The 7,985-nt window shown below is 38.2% G+C and overlaps 1 long non-coding RNA gene across 1 annotated transcript; it reads left to right on the forward strand.

Moving 5' to 3' along the window:
* Window positions 1-1,689: 1,689 nt before the first annotated feature.
* On the forward strand, window positions 1,690-2,958 carry LOC138925546 (uncharacterized). The gene is made up of 3 exons (XR_011441788.1): window positions 1,690-2,266; window positions 2,349-2,660; window positions 2,753-2,958. It is a non-coding gene; the product is annotated as an uncharacterized lncRNA (long non-coding RNA).
* The last annotated feature ends 5,027 nt before the right edge of the window (window positions 2,959-7,985 follow it).

Genomic DNA, 7,985 nt, shown 5'->3' on the forward strand with positions numbered 1-7,985 from the left:
TAGTATAATACAAATTCTGTTTGATTTTTATGGAAGTTATTTTATTGGCTTTGATTTGATACAAACTGATTTGATTAAATCGTTTTGCCACATAAAGCACTGCAAGTAGCTTTGGGCCAAAGCTATCCTCACACAACGGTGACAGAGTTGTACCGGATGCGAATGAAACCTGAGCAGGATGTGAAAAGCTTAGTTTGGATGACAGGTTCAGCCATTAATATGTCATTCAAGGAATAACTTGGGGTGGTAGCAGCGGACCCATCAAACACCACCCTAAGTTTCGTCCTGGTGCTGTCCTTCTTTAGCACAAGCAAATGCGTTTGCATTACGGTCAGATGTTTGCCTCGCTCAAGTAAATAAAAACACATTCACGTTCTCCCACACATACGTACACATACAGAGGTACGCCCACACAAACAAACAGAAGCCGTAGAGTTGTTTGCGCCTTTATGGCAGCCAAAGTTGCAAAAATATTGCAACAATGCCAGTCTGCTTGTGGTCAAAGGACCACAACTTTTATACCTCCAGTCCCACCATACCCATCCTACACCGCCGCCCACAAAAAGGATGCAATTAGATTAAATTTTGCAAAAGGCCAACTTCATCTGACAGCAATTATGTATTGCAAATACCGAACGGGTACCAAAAAAAACATGGCCAAGAATTGTCTAATAAGTTTAAAGCGGCGACAATCGACTGGCATTGGTAAGCAGAGAAAAAAATTATATTTTTTATAAGATTTATTATTAAAATTTTCGGAATAGTATATTTTATTAAATAAGATAGAACTTTGGTCGAAAATGGTTAGGTAACCTTTTGTATAGCCCTGTCTTTGCAGATATATTTCTCTCTCTGTTCTAAAAATAAGTGCGGAAATTGGCAAAAGGATTAAAAGGCCTAAATAGTTACGCGGCATTAACCTGATCGGCTGTGGAAAAGCCCCAAGTCCTCAACTTGGCCAACCGGGTTCGATGTCGTCCGGAAAACTTTTCACTTTGCATGAACATAAAATACATACCAAAAAAACACCAACAACAACAACAGGCAACTATGCAACAACAACAAAGAATGGGAAAACTTTTTAATTTATATTTAAAATTGTTCAAAGTGTTGAAAAAAGGTCGTTATCTACTGCTGGCGAGACTTGCTGCCTCGAATGCCAAATAGTTATAAATCACCAAAGGTGCTATGCAAAAGTGTACAAGGATACTAAGTGACTGTGTGTGTAGGGGGTATACATAAGGATGTTCCAGGATGTATGTGTGTGTTTGGGCAAAACCAGGCTAACAAGCTCTGCTCTCCGACTAAAGCTCAACGGTCGGTAGTTGAGGTCAGTTAAGGATTACCTTACTTACTAATACATTACTAAGCAAGGGTTTACCAAAGTGATGAGAGGCCAATGTTTTTTATTTCATTACCCAAATTTATAGTAATTGCTTACTGATGATAAAAAAAGGAATTAACTTAGTTTCAACTTTTGAGCCTGGCTTATAGTAACTGGCTTATACAAATTAATTGCATTAGCCCAACACATTGGGCTTGTGTTTAAATCTTATTTATAAAAGCTTGAAAGCTGGCTTTCAGTTTTCTGTTACATTTTTTTCCTCGCATTCAAAATGAATATATGTCGCTGTCTAATTGTCCTACGAAGATACTATTATTACTATCGCTCTACTTGACACTAGGATCTGCACAGATTATTGAATTGGAAATGCCCAAGATCAAGGTTTACTGCAACGAGGATGTGCCTTACAGCCAATACCAATCGCCATAACTATGGAAATGCTTCCAGTTAAGAGCTCCATAACCTTGCACCTTAGCACGCCCAGCTATTTGTTGGCCTATTTGGGGGTGGGATCTAAATTTCAAAAGGAAATGCCGCTCAAATTTGAAAGAACCTCCTCAATTAGTGGAAATTCTTCTTCTCTGGGAATCAAGACAAAAATGAAGCCCGCATATGACAGTGGACAGATACTTGGCCCATTTTATGGCAATTTCTTGGTCAATTAGTGATAAACTTTTGACTCTAATTGGTCGAGTGTCCTCCCTGCCCTGGACTTACAAAGTGATGGATTCCATCCGTATTAACGTGACTCCCACGAAGCAGTGTGTTCCTCAAGTAACACTTCAAAAGTTTTCCGACCCCGAACAACCTAAAAAAGTCCGGATAACTCGAAATTTTAAAATTAAACCGAAATTTTTGGATACCTGCAACTTAACAATCAAGACGATTTTCCGCTGGGGTTGACGGATGTAATCGGGTTAAGTGAGTTGTTTTCAACGAAATCGTCTGAATCCCTTTTTACTATCATATATTTGTACTATTACTTTTTACTATCCCATTAAAGAATATTCCCTGGGATTCCCCACCTCCTACGGGATGTGGAGGAACCTCGTTGTCCTGACAACTGAGGGTCAAGTGGACGATTATACTTTCGCAGCTCGATGCTATCTGAAAGAGATTATGGGCGGGGTGGAAGCTGTAATTACTGGAGGCTCAAGCAGAAGAGCTTGGACTAACCAAATCTTGTGGCTGAATGGCTCCCTGAGTAAGGATTTCTCAAAAAGAAGCACAGACATTCAGTTATCCACATATCATTGGAGCTGCCATTCGTTTGAAGACATGGACAACCCAGTTTGTCGGCGAAGCACATCTAAAGGTAAGAAACTACTTGGTCCACACAATTTCAAATATTTTTTTCATAGAGGCGGTGTTTAGTATTACAGAATTTTCCTTTAAAACTGATTGCAGATATTATTTTACATTAAAGGTCTCTAGGGATGATGATCCAAAAGTTACATAGAAAAAGTTTCAAGCAATTACCATGACAGACTCTAAATTGTTCAAAGGACATCACAATCGTATGCATATGGAACTGGCGAATGGACCTTGTATCGCCAATATCGGATGTTCATCTCAGAGCTGAATGCACGAATTGTTTTGGCAAGAATGTGAATAGGGTGACCAGATAGCTGAAGTGGAAAATACGGACACCACCGTTTTCTCGTTTCCAAAAATTTTTGTAAATTAACAAACTGGTCGAACAATTTTGAATCATCAATTAGAATGTTTTTGGATGCGAGAAATGCAACAGATTTTTCAACAGATTCATAACTCAAATCTTTTCCTGGCTTGAAATTTAACCATTCGAAGTCTTCCAAATAACGCAATGACTGGCTCCATTTCAGCAATCACAAGATCTTTCATACACTACATGCATGGATTCTGTAAAGTTTTGACACTTAGTTTCTTTACCTGCATTTGTTAGCTTTTGCATTTTCTGCTTGACTGTGAATGGTATAAATTTCGAATTGAGTCTTTCAGTCAAAGTCTCCCATACTTCGTCAATGATTTACAAAACTTCAAGAACAGAATTGTCTTCGCGTTCGATGCTTTTGATTCTATTGTGAAAGACATTCATAAGTGAACTTATAAACAGCAATTGCAATTCCGCAAAATCATCTTTGAAAAAACTCTCTAAAATAATTGGCGGATCAGTGGATAAAAAAAATGATTTCAGAGCTGGAAAAATTTGTAAAATTCGATCAACGCTTGGCTTGAGGGTTAGCCATCGTGTTTTGCTGTGAGATAGCAGTTTCCTGTACTCCACATCAACAAAATCGCAAAAATCCTTCAATTGATTTGTCCGAACAGTGTAAATCGAGAAGTGATTGAAAATTTTCATTACAATACATTCAATGTCGAAAGAACCGAACCGATCTATACCATGGTGAGCTGAATTGTTCATGACATGGCCTGAACACCCAATGCCAATGATATTTTGGTTGATTTCACGCCTTAAATAAGTCAATACGTTTTTTTCTTCTTTGTTCCTCAGTCAAAACATGTTTATCCAATTCCCTTTTTATTATGTTAGCAATAGTTTGAAGTTTTTTATCAAACTTTTCTTTGATATTTAACAATTTGACAACTATCCCTCCTTCAGCAGGATCAAAATATTGGACTATCAATGGGAACATTTTCAAATTACCATGATTACTCGAATCAGTGCCTATACTAAAGAAAGGTGTCTTTTTCAAATCTTGCACTACCATTTCAATGGAATGAACAGATAGAACCTGATTTACAATAGCTTCGGTTTTTGTACGTCCGCAAGAAACATTTTTTCCTGCATGAGAATCGGCAAGGAGTGAGCGAATGAGTTGACTTGTGCAGTCCATGGATATGTAGCTTTGATGATGTTTTATGGTGGGGTATGCCAAAGTTCCTTCAGCCGCCCAAACTGCATGTTCCTCTGTTGCTGATTTATGATAAGTGCAAAATGGAACGCGAAGTAAATGCATCTTGCAATTTTTTTGAATGTTTTGGTGTAGCGAGATGTTTTACCAGATCACGTGTTCCTACAATTTCACAAGAGCGATCAGGCGATATTTCATGAAAAAAGAAAAAATACAAACCACTATTTGCAACTGACACCTTACAATCACAAACAATGCAATGAGCAAAATATGCAGATTTATTTTAAAAACTACGAGAATAAGTTTTTCTCAACTCCTCTGTATATGTACACTTGCGTGTGAACTTCCAGGATCTGCAACAACAAGTAAATTTTTTTATACCCTTGCAGAGGGTATTATAATTTTGTCCAAAAGTGTGCAACGCAGTGAAGGAGACATCTCCGACCCTATAAAGTATATATATTCTTGATCAGGATCACCTCCTGAGTTGATATGAGCATGTCCGTCTGTCCGTCTGTCTGTTTCTACGCAAACTAGTCTCTCAGTTTTAAAGCTATCGACTTGAAACTTTTCACAAACCCTTCTTTCCTTTGCACGCAGTATATAAGTCGGAACGGCCCGGATCGGCCGACTATATCCTATAGCTGCCATATAACTGATTGATCGGAAATGGTATAACTTTGGTGTTTTTAGAGTTAGAGAGTTCAAATTTGATACGAGAGCTATTTTTGGCAAAATAATATGACATGCCAAATTTCATAAGGATCGGCCGACTATATCCTATAGCTGCCATATAACTGAACGATCGGAAATGACCCAACTTTCGTGTTTTTGATGATAGAAAGCTGGCACTTGGTACACATTCTATTTTTGGTCAGTTAATCCGACCTACAAAATTTCATTAGGATCGGTTGACTATATCTTATAGCTGACATATAACTGAACGATCGGAAATGGTATTTGGTAGAAATATTAAATTTCGTATTTTTGAAGATAGAAGCTTGGGACTTTTTTTTAGATTTTTTATTGTAATTAATTGGTTTTATTATGATGTAATCATAAGGATCGGCCAACTATATCCGATGTTTGCGATATATATCCGGTTTTAGCTGCAAGGGTATATCAACTTCGGCTCCGCCCGAAGTTAGCTTTGCTTTCTTGTTTTACAATAAATCTTTCAACTAATCTAATCGTAATTATCGTTTATAAAACATTCAGAAAACTTACGAATTGGTTGTTTTGTTACAGATTAACTGATTGAGAATAAAAAAGTCAGCTGTTACAGAAATACACAAAACAACGCTATAAGCAATGTATGTGCGCGACAGTATGCAAGTTATCCCTAAATACAGGCCACTTATGGCTTTTATAAACAATTGATCTTTGACTCAATTATCCAACCCATAAATCCAGGCCACTTATGGCTTTCCACTAATGAATTTTATAAACAATATTTTTAAACTCTGCATTTGCCTTCGGCTTTGTCTTTGGCTCTGAGGTCCGATCTCGGTTCCCCATAAACAAATCAAAATCAAAAGTAAACATCAACTTCCCTCCGAAGCCCAATCAATTACGCCTTTTGCGTTTCAAGTACCCACCAAATTGCATCGATCAGCTTAATCGAATTTCACAATAAGATGCGACAGTTTCATCTTAAGCCTCTAATCTAAACACAACTGATGGCCGAGGTTCTTTGGATCAGATTTAGAATTAAAACGGCAGTCCTATTTTGATCGAGACCGCGAACGGTTGACGGAAAATAATTAAGAATAAAAAGTGTCTTGTAACAATTAAGTTTAATAAATAAAGGTTTAACACCAAGTTGTGTAATTAAAAAGTAAAATTTAAATTTTGTTAATTCACCGAACTACAAACAATTTAACTTGCATACATAGCAAACCGAACAACCAGAAGCAATCGTCCTATATTTCTAGGGAATTTTACCGTATAACGCGTGCTAAACTGATTGCGCGTCCTCTACGTCAACTGCGAGCGCGGGCGCTTTCGAATGTTTAAGTCTAGAAACTCATTTCGGAAAAATTGCAGGTGCCAAATAAAATTAGTGTTTCGTCGTGGTGCTGTCCTTTTTTCGCACACAGTGATGTGGCAGAAAAAATTTGGAATCCCGATGCAACTCTAGCGTAACGAAAACTGAGCTGGCAGATTGGACTGATTAGACAGCTTCTTCTCCAATTACTCGAAACGACGCAGAGCCTGTTAAATGATAGTCTGAGGGGTTGAAGATCTCGAAGTAAAACGAGGGCTCGGGTCAACGCTTGATGTTGCCGCGAGATACACCGCGGCAGATGAAGGTACCCGATCATATGCACGGGAGCAGGCGACGCTAAAGAGAAATGAAGAGTGAGTGCGAGCGGACGGAGAGAGATAGCAACGGTGCACAAGGTCCGGTAAAACCGAGTGACGTGATTGGTGTTTCTGAGATCAATAAATTATTTCCGGCTGGCAATTATTCTTTCTGGACCAAAAATATTGTTGAAGAAACACAACGCGTTGCCAGGAATCCAAATGATTGATGTTGAGGAAATGACCGCAACCTACTACAAGAATGGACCGCAAAAATTGTGAGGGTACGAGTTAAAACATGACAAAAGAAAATTATGAAAATAAATTTTAGTTAGCTTAACAAATATTAAGTCGATAAAATAAGTCGATAACAATTGCACTGTAAAGCCTAGTACTGTGACGAAAATTATCCGCTGTTGCACGCGTGACAGCTGTCAAACTCCATATAAAAAAAACGGTGTAAAAAAAGGAAGAAGAAGAAATTTTTGTTTCCTAGATTTTTGCGGTACTCTGACGACGAAAATTTTAGCTATCGAATTGAATGACGTTGCCGGATCAAAAAAAAATAAACAGCTGATTTTGGGGTGTTGAAAGAATTAATTTTATTTATTTCGATATCTAAAACATGGAGGGAAAATTGATGAAAGGAAAAATTAGTCGGCCCGAAAAATTTTCGGCGCGCGAGGATAAATTGAATTTAATTAGTGCGGTCAGGGCGAAGCCCATAATATAGGATTTGACCCGCAAGGGGCATTTTAATGCCATAAAATGGCATTGAAATGATTTGTGATTGATTTTGACCCAGTTTTCATTTTCTTAATCAGCTCCTTAGCGGCGAAATACATAAACAAAACACCAACATCCAATCGTTTTGATTTCATTTTTGCATATTTGTTTTTTGTTTACAAACAACAGCTGTTCAGTATTACCCTTTTCCTTAATTTTTTTGGTCACACTAGCTCGGTAGCTGAATAAAGTGCGATTTCGCTAGCGGATTTTCGACAGCGGATTTTCGTCGTCACAGTACTAGGCTTAACAACCAAATTAGAGTTGTTAAGCGCGAACTTTCTGGCACCTTGATAGCCTCTCAAATAAAGTACGGCAACCTCGTTCACTGTCATTCGAAGATGCTCTGGATATAAATGTTCTTTTGCAATTAAAGTTCTGAAGAGAAAGACACAAAGCTAAAGAGTGAAACTCAAAGATAAAACCCGGGATAATAATAACCCCCAAAAAAAGGTGACAACACAGTCGAATCAGTGGCGCAACAGCAAAGAAGAATTGTCTGTGTTGTGCACTGATTTTGGCAAGTGTACGTGGGTGGGAAAACCTACAGGTGCGAAGGGAAAATATTAAGCACTAGGTGAATAAAAAAAGACCTTAAGGTAGAATTCGGAAGGGTATTGCCAGGGAAGGCCACCAAAGAGCGAAAAATACCCTCGGCGACCCAGTATCAAGCGAAGCACAACCACGCGTTAACA

The sequence above is a fragment of the Drosophila bipectinata genome, chromosome XR (assembly GCF_030179905.1).
Source record: "Drosophila bipectinata strain 14024-0381.07 chromosome XR, DbipHiC1v2, whole genome shotgun sequence".
NCBI classification, from domain to species: Eukaryota; Metazoa; Arthropoda; class Insecta; order Diptera; family Drosophilidae; genus Drosophila; species Drosophila bipectinata.